This window comes from Bufo bufo, chromosome 2 (assembly GCF_905171765.1).
Source record: "Bufo bufo chromosome 2, aBufBuf1.1, whole genome shotgun sequence".
Taxonomy (NCBI): Eukaryota; Metazoa; Chordata; class Amphibia; order Anura; family Bufonidae; genus Bufo; species Bufo bufo.
Window position 1 is genome coordinate 246,223,132 of NC_053390.1, and position 18,875 is coordinate 246,242,006.

Consider the following 18,875-nt stretch of genomic DNA (forward strand, 5'->3'; position numbering starts at 1 on the left):
TTTTTATTAAAACATATATTTTTTTTTTTAAACGTTCTTTTTTTAACTTTTTTTTTCACTTTATTTTTTGTCCCACTCTGGTACTTCAACTTTTGGGGGTCAGATTCCCTTTACAATGCATCACAATACTTCTGTATTGTGATGCATTGGCTGTAATACACTTACAACCTTCCTGCCTGTGAGATCCAGGGGGCTGGATCTCACAGGCTCTCCTGGAAGGCAGCCACGATGCCTAAAGAAGGCATCGTGCTGCCTTCCATGCCATCAGGTCCACCCCAAATTAAAGCTCTATTAGTGAGAAGAAAAGGAGGTGAAATTAATTTGGGTGGTAAGTTGCATGACCGAGCAATAAACGGTCAAAGTAGTGTAGTGCAGAAGTGTAAAAAGTGGTCTGGTCATTAAGGGTGTGGAGCTGAGGTGGTTAAGGAGCTGTTTTTTTGTTTACTTTTCTGTTCCTCTGACGGATCAGAAGAAAGAGACTAAACAGTTATGTGAATCTAGCCTTAAAGTGGTTGTCTGCCTTTTTTTTTTTTTAGAATAGCTCATCAATAACAGACTGGTGGGGGGAAGGGGTGTCAACTCCCAGCATCCCTTCTGATCTCAGCTGTTTGAAGAGAAAGCAGTGCCCATATGAGCGCACCCTTCACTTCATTGTTTACCTGCTCACCATTGAATGAATACTGTAGGAAGGAGCTACCCCAAGTGAATGAGACTGCTTAGGGCTCTTTGACACTTGCGTTGTTGTGTTTCGGCATAGAGTTCCGTCGTCGGGGCTCTATGCCGGAAGAATCCTGATCAGGATTATCCCCATGCATTCTGAATGGAGAGAAATCCGTTCAGGATGCATCAGGATGCCTTCAGTTCCGGAACGGAACGTTTTTTGGCCGGAGAAAATACCGCAGCATGCTGCGCTTTTTGCTCCGGCCAAAAATCCGGAACACTTGCCGCAAGGCCGGATCCGGAATTAATGCCCATTGAAAGGCATTGATCCGGATCCGGCCTTAAGCTAAACGTCGTTTCAGCGCATTACCGGATCCGACGTTTAGCTTTTTCTGAATGGTTACCATGGCTCCCAGGACGCTAAAGTGTAGTGGGGAGCAGTATACTTAATGTCCGTGCGGCTCCCGGGGCGCTTCAGAGTGACGTCAGGGCGCCCCACGCTCATGGATGACGTGTCGCATGGATCACGTCATCCATGCGCATGGGGCGCCCTGACGTCATTCTGGAGCGCCCCGGGAGCCGCACGGACATTAAGTATACTGCTCCCCCGCTCCCCGCTCCTACTATGGCAACCAGGACTTTAATAGCATCCTGGGTGCCATAGTAACACTGAACGCATTTTGAAGACGGATCCGTCTTCAAATGCTTTCAGTTCACTTGCGTTGTTACGGATCCGGCGGGCACCTCCGGCAAATGGAGTGCACGACGGATCCGGACAACGCAAGTGTGAAAGAGGCCTTAGTTGTAATTACAATGGCTGAATGCTGCAGCTGCTATGGCGAGCAGTTAAACAATGAACAGAAGGCCTGCGTGTACAAGTGCTGATTTCTCTTCAAATGGTGGGACACAGCCTTATTTCACCTTAAAGGGCTTCTGTCAACCCACTAAACCGTTTTTTTTTTTTTTTTCCCTTAATAATAACCCCTACACTGCGATTTATCCATACATAAGTAAAATAATAATTTTCGTTCAGTAGAATTTGCTAAAACCCTATTTTTATAATATGTAAATTACCTTGCTACCAGCAAGTAGGGCGGCTGCTTGCTGGTAGCAGCCGCCCCCTCTGCTTGTTGATTGACAGGGCCAGCGGACGGGATCTTTCTCTGCTGGCCCTGCCTGTTTTCATTCAATATCTGGCGCCTGCGCCGCGGCCGTACCTATCTTCAATCGGCGCAGGCGCACTGAGAGGCGGCCACTCACTCGGCCGCTTCATCCTCAATGCGCCTGCGCCGGGTGTAGATGTGACGTCATCGGCGCAGGCGCAATGAGGATGAAGCGGCCGAGTGAGTGGCCGCCTCTCAGTGCGCCTGTGCCGATTGAAGATAGGTACGGCCGCGGCGCAGGCGCCAGATATTGAATGAAAACAGGCAGGGCCAGCGGAGAAAGATCCCGTCCGCTGGCCCTGTCAATCAACAAGCAGAGGGGGCGTCATTAGCATCGGAGGATGCGGCTGCTACCAGCAAGCAGCCGCCCTACTTGCTGGTAGCAAGGTAATTTACATATTATAAAAATAGGGTTTTAGCAAATTCTACTGAACCAAAATTATTATTTTACTTATGTATGGATAAATCGCAGTGTAGGGGTTATTATTAAGGGAAAAAAAAAAAAAAAAACGGTTTAGTGGGCTGACAGAAGCCCTTTAAGGACAGGCCATTGTTTGCAAATCTGACCAGTGTCACTTTAAAACGCTTTGACTTATCCTGGCCATTCTGAGATAGTTTTTTCGTCACATATTGTACTTCATGACACTGGTAAAATAAAGTCCAAAAAATACATTTTTATTTATAAAAAAAATACCAAATTTACCAAAAATTTGTAAAAAAATTGCAAATTTCCAAGTTTTAATTTCTCTACTTCTATAATACATAAGCACCAATAATAAATGACTCACAGAAGTGAGTACCCGTGCAGAGCCAGCACGTATGGTAGTAAGCAAAAGAGAGAAATAGGGCTCGCACTCAATAATATTATAAATATATAAATTTTATTAGCGTCTCCATATGAGACAAATCACAATAGAAGCACATACAAGACAGTAGATGGTGAAAAATGAGCACACAAAATGACACGGAGCACAACTAGCACCTGGAATGGCAAGTGGATACAGACAATGAGTATATAAATATAGCACTAATGTGCATGTGGGCCAAACAGGATATCAAAAATACATATAGTCAGGCAATACTATAGAAGCTGAGTAAAGGTATCATATATAGTAACCAAAATATACATATAAAGTGCAAAGTGCAAATATATCAAAGTACATGTATAGCAGAAGCTAAATAGTTCACTGTAAAGCCATAGACAAAGTACCTGTGTAGTGCTCCAGCAACCCCAACGTACGTTTCACGCAAGGCTTCCTCCCCCTGAAGAAGCCTTGCGTGAAACGTACGTTGCGGTTGCTGGAGCACTACACAGGTATTTTGTCTATGGCTTTACAGTGAACTATTTAGCTTCTGCTATACATGTACTTTGATATATTTGCACTTTGCACTTTATATGTATATTTTGGTTACTATATATGATACCTTTACTCAGCTTCTATAGTATTGCCTGACTATATGTATTTTTGATATCCTGTTTGGCCCACATGCACATTAGTGCTATATTTATATACTCATTGTCTGTATCCACTTGCCATTCCAGGTGCTAGTTGTGCTCCGTGTCATTTTGTGTGCTCATTTTTCATCATCTACTGTTTTCTATGTGCTTTTATTGTGATTTGTCTCATATGGAGACGCTAATAAAATTTATATATTTATAATATTATTGAGTGCGAGCCCCATTTCTCTCTCTTTGGCGTACTTCTATAATACATAGTAATACCTCCAAAAATAGTTATTACTTTACATTCCCCATATGTCTACTTCATGTTTGGATCATTTTGAAAATGATATTTTATTTTTTGGGGATGTTACAAGGCTTAGAAGTTTAGAAGCAAATCTTGAAATTTTTCAGAAATTTTAAAAAACCCAATTTTTAGGGACCAGTTCAGGTCTGAAGTCACTTTGCGAGGCTTACATAATAGAAACCACCCAAAAATGACCCCATTCTATAAACTACACCCCTCAAGGTATTCAAAACTGATTTTACAAACTTTGTTAACCCTTTTGGTGTTCCACAAGAATTAATGGAAAATAGAGATACAATTTCAAAATGTCACTTTTTTGGCAGATTTAAAAATTTTTATAATTTTTTTCCCACTAACAAAGCAAGGGTTAACAGCCAAACCAAACTCAATATTTATGGCTCTGATTCTGTAGTTTACAGAAACACCCCATATGTGGTCGTAAACAGCTGTACGGGCACACGGCAGGGCGCAGAAGGAAAGGAATGCCATACGGTTTTTGGAAGGCAGATTTTGCTGGACTGGTTTTTTTGACACAATGTCCCATTTGAAGCCCCCCTGATGCACCCCTAGAGTAGAAACTCCAAAAAAGTGCCCTCATTTTAGAAACTACGGGATAGGGTGGCAGTATTGTTTGTACTAGTTTAGGGTACATATGATTTTTGGTTGCTCTATATTACACTTTTTGTGAGACAAGATAACAAGAAATAGCTGTTTTGGCACAGTTTTTATTTTTTGTTATTTACAACATTCATCTGACAGGTTAGATCATGTGATATTTTTATAGACCAGGTTGTCACGGATGCGGCGATACCTAATATGTATACTTTTTTTTTTTGTTTTACACAATGATTTCAGTTTTGAAGCAAAAAAAAATCATGTTTTAGTGTTTCCATAATCTGAGAGCCATAATTTTTTCAGTTTTTGGGCGATTACCTTGGGAAGGGTATGATTTTTGCAGCATGAGATGACGGTTTTATTGGCACTATTTTGGGGTGCGTGTGACTTTTTGATCGCTTGCTATTACACTTTTTGTGATGTAAGGTGACAAAAAATGGTTTATTTAGCACAGTTTTTATTTTACATTTTTTATGGTGTTCATCTGAGGGGTTAGGTCATGTGATATTTTTATAGAGCCGGTCGATACGGACGTGGCGATACCTAATATGTATACTTTTTTTTAATTTATGTAAGTTTTACACAATAACGGCTTTTTTCAAACAAAAAAAAAGATGTTTTAGTGTCTCCATATTCTTTTTATTTTTTGGGTGATTGTCTCAGGTAGGGGCTCATTTTTTGCGGGATGAGGTGACGGTTAGATTGGTAGATTGGTTAGATTGGTACTATTTTGGTGGGCTATTTTTGATCGCTTGCTGTTGTACTTTTTGTGATGTAAGGTGACAAAAAAATGGTTTATTTAGCACAGTTTTTTATTTTTTACGGTGTTCATCTGAGGGGGTCATGTGATATGTTTATAGAACCGGTCAATACGGACGCGGCGATACCTAATATGTATACTACATTGGCTGTATGAGTAATACTGTGTGTATTACTCATACAGCTTCCGGGGCCTGTGAGATCCAGGGGGCTGGATCTCACAGGTTCTTCACTGGAAGGCAGCGCAGATGCCTCAGGAAGGCATCGCGCTGCCTTCCATGCCATCGGGTCCTCCCCACCGCCCCATGGGGACCCGATGGCACCGCCGCACCATAAAAAGCTGCAAACCGCAGGTCTGAATTGACCTGAGGTTTGCGGCGATCGCTGACACGGGGGGGGGGGGGGGGGGGGGTCACGGGACCACCCGCGCATTAAGCCATGGTGCCTGCTCAATGATTTGAGCAGGCACCTTGTTCCGATCACCGCCCGCCGAGCGGCGGTGATCGGAACATCACATGACGTACCGGTACGTCATGTGTCCTTAAGGACTCAGGAAACATGCCGTACCGGTACGTCATGTGTCCCTAAGGTGTTAAGGACACGTGACGTACCGGTATGTCATGTGTATTTCCGATCACCGCCGCCCGCAAATCATTGAGCAGGCACCTTGGCTAAATGCGCGGGTGGGGGTCCCGTGACACCCCCGTGTCGGCGACCGCCGCAAACCACAGGTCAATTCAGACCTCCGGTTTGCGGCTTTTACCTGCGGCGGCAGGCGGTGCCATCGGGTCCCTATGCGGCTGTAGGGGAGACCCGATGGCATGGCAGGCAGCGCGATGCCTAAGGAAGGCATCGCGCTGCCTTCATGTGACGAGCCTGCGAGATCCGACCTCCTGGATCTCACAGGCAGGAATCTGTATGAGTAATACAGAAGTATTGGAATGCATTGTAAAGGGATTAGAGCCCCAAAAGTTCAAGTCCCAAAGTGGGACAAAAAATAAAGTGAAAAAATAGTTGAAAAAATAAAAAGTTTTCCCCCCCAAAAATTAAAAGTTTTAAGTAAAAATAAACAAAAACGTCATTTTTGCCAAATAAAGTAAAAAAATAAAATGCTAAAAAATAGAAAAAAAAAAAAAGTATACATATTTGTCACGGAACCATGAACCAGACGTACAACAAGAGATAAGAGAAAATAAGAAGGCTTTATTGAAAATAAAGCTGTAAAGCAAAAGTCCAAACGGATGGTGAAACCGAGCAGAGTCTTTGCGAAGCCAGAGGTCAGGATCCAGAGGGGTAGTCAGACGAAGCCAGGATCAGGAACCAGCAGGGTAGTCAGACGAAGCCAGGATCAGGAACCAGAAGGGTAGTCAGACGAAGCCAGGATCAGGAACCAGAAGCAGCAGCAGTCTTAGAAGCATGTGAACACAAGAGGACCAAGCAAGGAACTGAAGCCACAGACCTCCTATATATATATATGAGCTAGGCATCCAGCTCCTCCCAGTGGGAAGGAGGAGCCGCAGGGTGGAAGGCTACAAGAAACCCAGAAACCAAGATGGCTGCCAGCACATGTCAAACGAAGGAGAACAGCAAGAAGGTAAGACCATGACAGTACCTCCCCCTCAAGGGCCCCTCCTCCGCGGAGCACAAAACGGTTTCTGAGGGAAGCGTGCGTGGAAGGCTCGGAGCAAGGCAGGAGCATGGACATCTGCGGAGGGAACCCAGGAACGCTCCTCTGGACCATAACCACGCCAATGGACCAAAAACTGCAACCGACCGCGGACCAGGCGTGAGTCCAGGATATTGCTCACCTCATATTCCTCACGATTGCCCACTTGGACCGGACGAGGCCGAGGAACCGAGGAAGTGAAACGATTACACACCAGTGGCTTCAACAGGGAGACATGAAACACGTTGGAGATCCGCATGCCAGGAGGAAGCGCAAGGGCATAGGCTACCGGGTTTACCCTGCGAAGCACTCGGAAGGGACCAACAAAGCGAGGCGCCAGCTTGGGAGTGGGCACTCGAAGGTTGAGGTTGCGGGTGGACAACCATACACGGTCTCCGACCTGGTAGGAAGGAGCAGGCGCTCGTCTGTGATCAGCCTGGAGTCTCTGGCGCTGCGCAGAGACCTCAAGGGACTTCTGGATCTGTACCCAAGAAGCACGTAGGACGGAAAGGTGATCCTCCACAGCCGGAATATCCTGGGGAGAGAATACCTCCGGGAACACGGCAGGTTGGAACCCATAATTGGCCATGAAGGGAGACGTCCCAGAGGAAGAGTTCACCGCCGTGTTCCTGGCAAACTCAGCCCAAGGCAGGAGGTCAACCCAATTGTCTTGGTGATCGGAGACATAGCAACGAAGGAATTGCTCCAAGGCCTGATTGGATCGTTCTGCGGCCCCATTGGACTGAGGGTGGTAGGCCGAGGAGAAGGAGAGATGAATCCCCAACTGGGAGCAAAAGGCGCGCCAGAACCTGGACACAAACTGACTCCCCCGATCCGACACAATCTCCTTGGGCAAACCGTGCAACCGGAAGACCTCCCTGGCAAAAATCGTGGCCAACTCTTGTGCAGAGGGTAACTTCTTGAGAGGAACACAGTGGCACATTTTGGAAAACCGATCCACAATCATGAGAATGACCGTATGGCCTCGGGATGCAGGGAGGTCCACAATGAAATCCATCCCCAGGTGTGACCATGGGCGCTCCCCGGTGGCTATGGGTTGCAGAAGGCCCAACGGAAGGTGCCGAGGGGACTTACTCTGGGCACAAACGGAGCATGCCGCTACATATGCGGCGATGTCGGAACGTAGGGAAGGCCACCAGAACAGACGTGAAACAGCCCAGGACAGCTGATTCTTTCCAGGATGCCCCGCGGTCTTGGAGTTATGGTAGGTTCGCAACAACCGAGTGCGCAACTCCTCAGGCACAAAACATCTGCCATTGGGTCTCCCAGAGGGAGCACCAGATTGAGCCGCCAAAATCTGCTCACCCAGGGGAGAGGTCAGGCTGGTGCGAATGGCGGCCAGGATCTGATTCGGAGGTATGACCGAAGTCGGAATCGACTCCTCCCTGGACAGCTCGGAGTACTGCCGTGATAAGGCATCCGCCCTGATGTTCTTGGAACCGGGTAGGTAGGAGACCACGTAATTAAAACGTGACAAGAACAGAGCCCATCTGGCCTGACGTGGTGTCAATCTCTTGGCCTCAGAAAGGTAGGTCAGATTCTTGTGGTCCGTCAGGATGAGAACCGGAACCACCGAACCCTCGAGCAAGTGCCTCCATTCTTTAAGGACCTGCACGATGGCCAATAACTCCCTGTCACCAATCTGATAGTTGCACTCCGCGGAAGACAGTTTCCGGGAGTAAAACCCACAAGGAAGCAGAGGACCCTCTGGTGTTCTACGCTGAGACAGAAGGGCGCCTACTCCCGTCTCAGACGCGTCCACCTCGAGGACAAAGGGCAACCCAGGGTTGGGATGCGACAGAATCGGAGCCGACACAAAGGCGGACTTTAGGGCCTCAAAAGCTTGGATGGCCTCGAGCGGCCAGACCTGGGAATTACTGCCCTTCCTGGTCAGATCCGTGAGAGGCTTGGCCAGCATGGAAAAGTCCCTGATGAACTTCCGATAATAATTGGCGAAGCCCAAAAAGCGCTGCAGGGAACGAAGACCACTGGGCTGGGGCCACTGTAAGACAGCCGAAACCTTCTCAGGATCCATGGAGAACCCCTCAGCGGAAATGATGTAACCTAAGAAGGTTACCTGGGATCTGTGAAATTCGCATTTCTCAAGCTTACCGAACAGCTTGTTCTCTCGTAACCGTTGCAACACTCGTCTGACATCCAGAATGTGGGCCTCCATGGATTCAGAATATACCAAGATGTCATCCAAATAGACCACCACACACTGCTGCAACAGGTCACGGAAAACATCGTTGATGAATTCCTGAAAGACTGCGGGCGCATTGCACAACCCAAAGGGCATAACCAAGGATTCATAATGACCGGTCCTGGTGTTAAACGCGGTCTTCCACTCATCGCCCGCCTTGATCCTTACCAGGTTATATGCCGCCCTCAGGTCGAGTTTGGTAAAGACCGTGGCCCCTTTAAGGCGATCGAACAGCTCGGAAATCAAGGGTATCGGGTAAGCGTTCTTGATCGTGATGCGATTGAGACCCCTGTAATCGATGCAAGGCCTCAACTCACCGCCCTTCTTTTTCACAAAGAAAAATCCAGTCCCTGCCGGGGACGAAGATTTGCGAATGTGTCCGCGTGAAAGCGCCTCCCTCACGTACTCCTCCATGGCCTCATTCTCCGCTACCGACAGTGGATAGACTTTGCCACGAGGAGGAACGGCACCAGATTGTAACTCTATGGCACAATCGTATGGGCGGTGCGGAGGTAGGGCAACCGCGCGCACCTTATCGAATACATCCCGGTACTCCTCGTATTCAGGAGGCAACAGAGAGTCCGAGGAAGTACACAGCAACTTGACAGACCCATGGATGCAACTAGCCCCACACTGCAGTGACCACGAGAGGATCTCGACCGATCTCCAAACGAAAGTCGGATTATGCTTCTGGAGCCAGGGGTACCCCAAGACCACCGAGTAGTGTGGAGACGAAATAACCTGGAGGCAGACCGACTCTCTGTGAACGGCACCAATGGCTATCCCCACTGGAAGGGTCTCATGAGTCACGTGTGGCGGCAGAAGGGGTCTGCCGTCTATCGCCTCAAGAGCCAGTGGGGAACCTCGAGCCTGCAGAGGAATGTAATTGGCGGCAGCGAACACACTATCAATGAACAAACCACCAGCACCAGAGTCCACCAACGCCTGGGTCGTCACCGAGCCTCCGACCCAGGAGAGGACAACAGTGATCAGTGGTTTGTCAACACGGGAAACCGGGGACGAGGAGACTCCACCCAAGATCTGCCCCCGACAGGATCTCAGGTACGAGCGTTTTCCCGGACGGTTCGGACATGCCAACCGAAAATGCCCACCGAGACCACAGTACATGCATCGGCCCTCGCGTCTCCGGAGTGCCCTCTCCCCCTCGGACAGGCGAGCAAACCCCAGCTGCATGGGTTCACCCCCAGACAAGTCATCCCCAGGAGGCGTGGGAGGAGAGGGAGGCACGGGTGGGACAGCAAACGTAGGCACCAATCTGTTAGAAGACCTCCGCAGGTTCTCCTTAAAGGAAGGTCTCTCCCTGAGTCTGGTGTCAATCAAAATCAGGAAAGAAATAAGAGACTCGAGCTCAACTGGTAGGTCCTTAGCTGCAACCTCATCCTTCAAGGCATCCGAGAGACCATGAGAGAAAGCAGCGACCAGAGCCTCATTATTCCAGCCCACCTCTGCTGCCAGGGTACGAAACTCAATGGCGTATTCAGCTACGGATCGTGAACCCTGTCTGATGGACATAAGGAGCTTCGCAGCAGAGGCAGCACGAGCCGGCACATCGAATACCTTCCGAAGAGAAGCAACAAAACCGGAAAACTCGGCAACCACCGGATTGTTGTTCTCCCATAAAGGGCTGGCCCAGGCCAAGGCCTTGTCCGAGAGCAGCGAGATCAAGAAGCCCACCTTTGATCTCTCAGTAGGAAAGGCATGTGGCAGCAACTCGAAATAAATGCCCACCTGGTTAAGGAAACCTCGGCACTGAGTTGGCTCTCCCCCAAAGCGCCGTGGAAGAGGGGCAGAACCGGTCATACCCCGAAACACCGCAGGCGCAACAACAGGTGTCGGGGTAGACTCTGGCGCAACAACCGGAGCGGCAGTAGGAGCGAGCCCAGGAGCGACAACCGACCCATCGGCAACGGGAGCGAAATGAGCCGTGCGTTCAAGCAGGGTTTGCAACGCCACAGCGAACCGACCCAACAGGTGATCCTGCTGATCAAGTCTGGCAACCAGCGTGGGTAGCGAGGATGGCCCTGTACCGTCAGAAGTCATGGCTTGGTCCTAGTGTCACGGAACCATGAACCAGACGTACAACAAGAGATAAGAGAAAATAAGAAGGCTTTATTGAAAATAAAGCTGTAAAGCAAAAGTCCAAACGGATGGTGAAACCGAGCAGAGTCTTTGCGAAGCCAGAGGTCAGGAACCAGAGGGGTAGTCAGACGAAGCCAGGATCAGGAACCAGCAGGGTAGTCAGACGAAGCCAGGATCAGGAACCAGCAGGGTAGTTAGACGAAGCCAGGATCAGGAACCAGCAGGGTAGTCAGACGAAGCCAGGATCAGGAACCAGCAGGGTAGTCAGACGAAGCCAGGATCAGGAACCAGAAGCAGCAGCCGTCTTAGAAGCATGTGAACACAAGAGGACCAAGCAAGGAACTGAAGCCACAGACCTCCTATATATATGAGCTAGGCATCCAGCTCCTCCCAGTGGGAAGGAGGAGCCGCAGGGTGGAAGGCTACAAGAAACCCAGAAACCAAGATGGCCGCCAGCACATGTCAAACGAAGGAGAACAGCAAGAAGGTAAGACCATGACAATATTGGGTATAACCGCGACCGTATCGACCGGCTCTATAAAACAGAAAACATGACCTAACCCCTCAGATGAACACCGTAAAAAATAAAAAATAAAAACTGTGCTAAATAAACCATTTTTTTATTACCTTACATCAGTAAAAGTACAACAGCAAGCAATCAAAAAGGCGTTTGCCCACCAAAAATAATTTTTTTTTTTCTGCTAGTTTTAGGGATAAGTACGTGAACACCCGTGCCCCCACACACACGCACACTAAATAAAGATTTCCACACACGCACTCCCCTATGGCCCGCCGGATGTTCTCGGCCGAGGAGGCATACGCCCAGCTTGCCTCCGAGTCCAAGAGTCCCAGTGAGGACGAGGATGACCCCACTTTCCTTTTGTCATCCGCGTTCTCCTCATCATCTAGCGATGATGATGAGCCCCCAAGGCGGCGGAGACGCCGCCAGGTGGAGCAAGGGGACCGCCATGCAAGGGACCCTGTGGCCCACACTACTTTTTGTTTATAAAAGGATAATTTAGTGTAAAACCTAAATAAATTTAAAAAAGTAGACCTATTAGGTATCGCCACGTCCATAAGAATCTGCTCTATAAAAATACCCCATGACCTAACTCTCAGATGAACACGGTAAAAAAAACTAACAAAAAAAACGTGCCAAAACAGCTATTTTTTGGCATATTTTCCATTTTAATCCATTTTTTACAGTAATAAAGCAAGGGTTAACAGCCAAACAAAACTTAATATTTATTAACCTGATTCTGCAGTTTACAGAAACACCCCACATGTGGTCGTAAACTGCTGTATGACCAAACGGCAGGGCGCAGAAGGACAGGAACGCCGTATGGTTTATGGAAGGCAGATTTTGATGGCCTTTTTTTGGGCACCATGTCTCATTTGAAGAACCCTGTTGCACCCCTAGAGTAGAAACTCCATAAAAGTGATCCCATCTAAGAAACTACACCCCTCAAGGTATTCAAAACTGATTTTACAAACTTTATTAACCCTTTAGGTGTTCAACAGTTTATGGCAAATGGAGATGAAATTTCAGAATTTCTATTTTTGGTAACCTTGCCTCACAAAAATGTAATATAGAGCAACCAAAAATCATATGTACCCTAAAAATAGTCCCAACAAAACTGCCACCTTATCCCGTAGTTTCCAAAATAGGGTCACTTTTATGGATTAAAATGGAAAATTTGCCCAAAAATTTTAACTCTTAAGTTTCATCTCCATTTGCCAATAACTCTTGTGGAACACCTAAAGGGTTAACGATGTTTGTAAAATCAGTTTTGAATACCTTAAGGGGGGTAGTTTCTTAGATGGGGTCACTTTTATGGAGTTTCTACTCTAGGGGTGCATCAGGGGGGCTTCAAATGGGACATGGTGTAAATAAACCAGTCCAGCAAAATCTGCCTTCCAAAAACCACAAGGCGCACCTTTCCCTCTGCGCCCTACCGTGTGCCCGTACAGTAGTTTAAGGCCACATATGGGGTGTTTTGCAAACTACAGAATCAGGGCAATAAATATTAAGTTTTATTTGGCTGTTAACCCTTGCTTTGTTACTGGAAAAATGGATTAAAATTGAAAATTTGCCCAAAAAAAATAAAAAATAAAATCGAAATTCTGAAATTTTATCTCCATTTGCCATTAACCCTTGTGGAACACCTAAAGGGTTAACGACATTTGTAAAATCTGTTTTGGATAACTTGAGGGGAATAGTTTCTAGAATGGGGTCATTTTGGGGTGGTTTCTAGTATGTAAGCCTCACAAAGGACCTGAACTGGTCCTTAAAGGGGTTATCCGACTTAAATAAATCTATTCTAATTGCATTTATTGTAGACCAGTGAAAGATTCTTAAAATCACTTTCATCACCTATCTATCACTGTTTGGCCAGTTCAGTTCAGGGTCATGTTACACCTGACGTCAGTAGCACTGACGTCCCGTTTACAAGCTTCTCTCTGCTTGAGGGAGTGTCCAGGCTGTGTAAACGGAACGTCAGAGCTTCTGGTGCCCTCCCCCCTCCAGCTCTTGTCACTGCCTCAGCTCTGCTATGCGATCGAGGCAGTACAAACCAGAGGTGATCTCCAGCAGCACAGGGTATGTTTGTCCCTCCTGCATTCACTGGGGCTAGAGGTGGCAGTTTGTAAACGTTCCCCTCTGCATCTGGGGATCATTATTACAGCCCTGCCCCCCCTCCCCCCCACTAGTACACATTGAACACCCCCTGGGAAATATAAATAAATTATTGGCCATCATTATTATTATCATCATCATCATTATTCAGCTATATAAAATCCTTATCTGCCACCAATATATGGATTTATCTAAGCAATATCCATATTGAATATATATTTGAATAATATAGATATTGCTTAGATACAGATAATGCTAATGATATTTTCACACTAGCGGCAGGACGTATCCGACAGGCATTTCACCCTGTCGGATCCGCCCTGCCGCTATTTGACGGTGCCGCTGGACGGATCCGTTATTGCAATTCATTTCTAGACGGATCCGCACCTGGATCCGTCTACAAATGCTGTCACTTGTCACACTGATCGGCGCATCCAGCAGGCACGCAGCTCTGACGACGGAGCTGCCTTGCGGATCCGGCGTTGCAAAACAACTGAAGGACGGATCCGCCCTTCCGGTCTGCGCATGCGCAGAACATGAAAACTGTGAAAAAGACTGACAGAGGGATCCATCCATCGACATGGCAAGCGGATAGACGGATCCGTTATTGCAATGCATTTCTAGACGGATCCGCACCTGGATCCGTCTACAAATGCTGTCAGTTGTCACACTGATCGGCGGATCCGGCGGGCAGCTCCGACGATGGAACTGCCTGCCGGATCACACTAACGCTAGTGTGAAAGTACCATAAAAAAATCCAGGACTTTTAGTCAAGTGGCCACTCGCTGTGCACTGCCGTGCTGCGCCATAGCTCCACCACCGTCCCCTTTATAGTCAATGGGGACAGAGCGGCAGTCCAGCGGCACGGCAAAATAGCGGCTGGCCGGATCCGACAGGGTGAACAGCCTGTTGGATCGATCCTGCCTCTAGTGTGAAAGTACCCTTAGGCTCCATTCACACATCCGCAAATGGGTCCGCATTTGTTCTGCAATTTTGCGGAAAGGGTGCGGACCCATTCATTTTCTATGGTGACGGAATTTGGAATTAGTGCAAATACGTCCTCCTTGATATACTGTAATAACAGAAAGAAAATTTTTAGACTAGAAACAAAACCAAACATGAAAGAAATGTATGTAAAATAACATAACTTAGGCTACTTTCACACGAGCGTTCGGGTGTCCGCTCGTGAGCTCCGGTTGAAGGGGCTCACAAGCGGCCCCGAACGCATCCGTCCAGCCCTAATGCATTCTCAGTGGAGGCGGATCCACTGAGAATGCATCCGCCTGCCAGCGTTCAGCCTCCGCTCCGCTCAGTGAGCGGACACCTGAACGCTGCTTGCAGCGGATCCGTCCAGACTTACAATGTAAGTCAATGGGGACGGATCCGCTTGAAGATGACACAATATGGCTCAATCTTCAAGCGGATCCGTTCCCCATTGACTTACAATGTAAAGTCTGAACGGATCCGCTCAGACAACTTTCAGACTTAGAAAATTTTCTAAGTTATAATGCAGACGGATGCAAACGTCTGCATTATAGGAGCGGATCCGTCTGATGGAACATCAGACGGATCCGCTCCGAACGCTCGTGTGAAAGTAGCCTTACACTGTACAGCTGCAATGTGACAGGAAGATCTTCTGCCCTGTGTGTGTATTCATTTATTTTTATGCAAAGTGCAGAGCAGGGGGCGGGGAAGGTCAGGTTGTTCACGCCCAGAAATATTCATGAGGCAGAGCTCAGGCTTTGTTGTTATACGCCCCCTCAGCATGTAAACAAAGCAATGACAGAACCATGAAAAGGTGCAAATATGGGTTGTAACTGGATGAAATCAAGCTTAACCAAATTATATGTATATCCTGATGGATTTTAAGTGTTTTTTTTTTATTAACTCGGATAACCCCTTTAAAAAGTGGGTTTTTGAAAAATTTCAATATTTGCTTCTAAACTTCTAAGCCTTGTAACGTCCCCAAAAAATAAAATGTCATTCCCAAAATGATCCAAACATGAAGTAGACATATGGGGAATGTAAAGTAATAACTATTTTTGGAGGTATTACTATGTATTATAGAAGTAGAGAAATTAAACTTGGAAATTTGCACATTTTGGGTAAATTTGGTATTTTTTTTCATAAATAAAACTAAAAAATGTTTTACTGCATTTTACCAGTGTCATGAAGTACTATATGTGACGAGAAAACTATCTCAGAATGGCCTGGATAAGTCAAAGCGTTTTAATGTTATCACCACATAAAGTGACACTGGTCAGATTTGCAAAACTGTCACCCCCAAAAGTCATTTTTTGGGCTAATTAAAATCCTTATAGTGCGATTATTCAATATATAGTGCTCTTACCTTTTTCTGTGGCTAAGTTTCTTTAAAAACTGCACTTTTATAATAAGTTAATTACCTCGCTACCAGCAAGTAGGGCGGTTGCTTGCTGGTAGCCGCCGCATCCTCCTTTCAAAAAAACGTCCCCTCCTCCTGTTGATTGACAGGGCCAGCGAGCGCTCTCCTCCTCCGGCTGGCCCTGTCTGCGTTCCAAATCTCGCGCCTGCGCCGTACCGGTCTTCAGTCGGCGCAGGCGCACTGAGAGGAGGACGCTCGCTCGGCCGCTCCTTCCTCAGTGCGCCTGTGCCGATGACGTCACATCTACACCCGGCGCAGGCGCACTGAGGAAGGAGCAGCCGAGCGAGCGTCCTCCTCTCAGTGCGCCTGCGCCGACTGAAGATTGGTACGGCGCAGGCGCGAGGAGAGCGCTCGCTGGCCCTGTCAATTAACAGAAGGAGGGGACGTTTTTTTGAAAGGAGGATGCGGCGGCTACCAGCAAGCAACCGCCCTACTTGCTGGTAGCGAGGTAATTAACATATTATAAAAGTGCGGTTTTTAAAGAAACTAAGCCACAGAAAAAGGTAAGAGCACTATATATTGAATAATCGCACTGTAAGGATTTTAATTAGCCCAAAAATGAAAAATGACTTTTGGGGGGTGACAGAAGCCCTTTAAGGGGTTAAACACAGCTCTTTCCCATTCAAATGAACGGGGCTCAACTGTGGTACAAAGCACAAACACTGTACAATGTAAGGTAAGCCGGACTCCCAGCAATCACACCCATTGCTCTCTCTACAGCATGCCGGAAGTTTGCCACAAGTGGGAGAATGCTGCTGTACATGCTCTGAAGGGAAATGATACAGTACGTCAGCACGTCTGAACGGTTTAGATACGCAGCTGAGCCTTCCATCAGAGGGGCACACTAGGAGCACTCCGGGCATATACCTGTGACTTAGCCCTCTGCACACCTTGCCCAGACACCCTGCCCCCTCCCTTGCAGTCTTACCCATCAGCAGCAGGAAGTGAATACTCTTGCAGGCCAATGCATTTTGCACAGAGCGGAGGAGTCACATGACGAGCCTCGTCATTAGTCCCCTCCCCCTAGATGCTTTCCTCAGGCAGTTCTGCAGCTTTCATGAGCTGCTCAACAACGTCCAAGTTCTAACTCCCCCTCAAAAACACAGTTCTTAGGGCCATGATGATTTATATCTTATTGCTGCCGTCTGAGCATCCGTCCACATGTTGATATACGGTACCAGACACTCAGTTTGCAACAGTAGGAGGACAGAGGAGATACAAATCCTCATAGACTATCCAGCAGGAGAACAGCAGATCGCTCCTCTCCTTGCTGGTGTTCTGTCAAAAAACCTTACCTGGTCAGATTCCCTTACCCCAGGTGACAGGGGTGTGCGCCTCCGCGCAAGCGCAGTACCACGGCATGGTGCCTCCGCGCAAGCGCAGTACCAGGGCATGGGTAAGGTAAAATTACAGTGAGCGTTGACTCATGGACGCGCACGTGCAGATTGTAAAATCTCCTTACCCTCACTACACAGCGTGCTTCAGATTCATTGCTGGCTGGCTTGTGCTGGGAGCATGGAGAGACCGACCTGATCCTGATCGAAGCCAGCCAGCAATGAATCTGAAGCGCGCTGCGCGCTGTATAGTGAGGGTAAGGAGATTATACAATCCGCGCGTGCGCAGTGTGAGGGTAAGGAGATTTAACAAGACAAAAGATCATCAGATCTCCTTAACCCTGAGAGCGCACGCGCGGTGTCCGTGCGCGCGTCCATGAGTCAACGCTCACTGTAATTTTACCTTACCCAAGCCGTGGTACTGTGCTTGCCCACAGAAGTCACGTGGGGTAAGGGAATCTGACAAGGTAAGGTTTTCTGACAGAACACGGCAGGGTTTTCATTTTAAAGAAGCAATTTTATTCTCTGACCTCTTAGAAAGGTACATGATGTACCGTGAACTGTAGTGTACTGTAGGTAATCCTCTTACCAGTGCCTGCATTTGTGAGTTACCCCCCCCCCCCCCCTTCTGATCCTTAGCTGTGTCATGTGACCAACACTCTGACTTCAAATAATACAGCATCTTTGCAGATTGTCTGTATTCCTATGGAAGTCTCAATGTCAGTCTCATTGGAAGGAATAGAGAAGTAACTGACCTTCCGTCCTCTGTCTGTTAGAGATCAGAGTGCTGGTCACAGGACACAACTAAGACTCAGAAGGGAGGTTATAAATTACAAATACAGTCACTGGTAAGAAGATTATCTTCACTACAGTTTATATCATGTACCGTTCTAACAGGTCAAAGAATACAAATTTTAGTGGGAGTGCTTTCAGTACAGTGATCAATCTGTTTTTGTCCTGGGGGAGACCCTTTAACAACTGTCCATATGTGGGCAGTGACGTAACAGGAGCTCTGGGGCATCCATCAAACATATCCATTTAAAGGGAACCTGTCACCTGGATTTTGGGTATAGAGCTGAGGACATGGGTTGCTGGATGGCCGCTAGCACATCCGCAATATCCAGTCCCCATAGCTCTGTGTGCTTTTATTGTGAAAAAAACTGATTTGATACATATGCAAATTAACATAAAAGAGTCATATCTAAGGGCTCTTTCACACCTGCGTTATTGTCTTTCGGCATAGAGTTCCGTCGTCGGGGCTCTATGCCGGAAGAATCCTGATCAGTTTTATCCTAATGCATTCTGAATGGAGAGAAATCCGTTCAGGATGCATCAGGATGTCTTCAGTTCCGGAACGGAACGTTTTTTGGCCGGAGAAAATACCGCAGCATGCTGCGCTTTTTGCTCCGGTCAAAAATCCTGAACACTTGCCGCAAGACCGGATCCGGAATTAATGCCCATTGAAAGGCATTGATCCGGATCCGGCATTAAGCTAAACGTCGTTTCGGCGCATTACCGGATCCGACGTTTAGCTTTTTCTGAATGGTTACCATGGCTGCCAGGACGC

General features: G+C 47.4%; 1 protein-coding gene across 2 annotated transcripts in view; it reads right to left on the bottom strand.

Moving 5' to 3' along the window:
• COMT (catechol-O-methyltransferase) overlaps window positions 1-18,875 on the bottom strand; it is a 150,353-nt gene that overhangs the window by 38,951 nt on the left and 92,527 nt on the right. Inside the window, exon 1 of one of the 2 annotated variants that reach the window (XM_040416323.1) lies at window positions 16,903-16,950. The exons of the other annotated variant lie outside the window; for it this stretch is intronic. The gene's annotated coding sequence lies outside the window, so the exon portion shown is untranslated. Of the gene's footprint in view, window positions 1-16,902; window positions 16,951-18,875 lie in introns of those variants that run through there. 2 annotated transcript variants of the gene reach the window in all.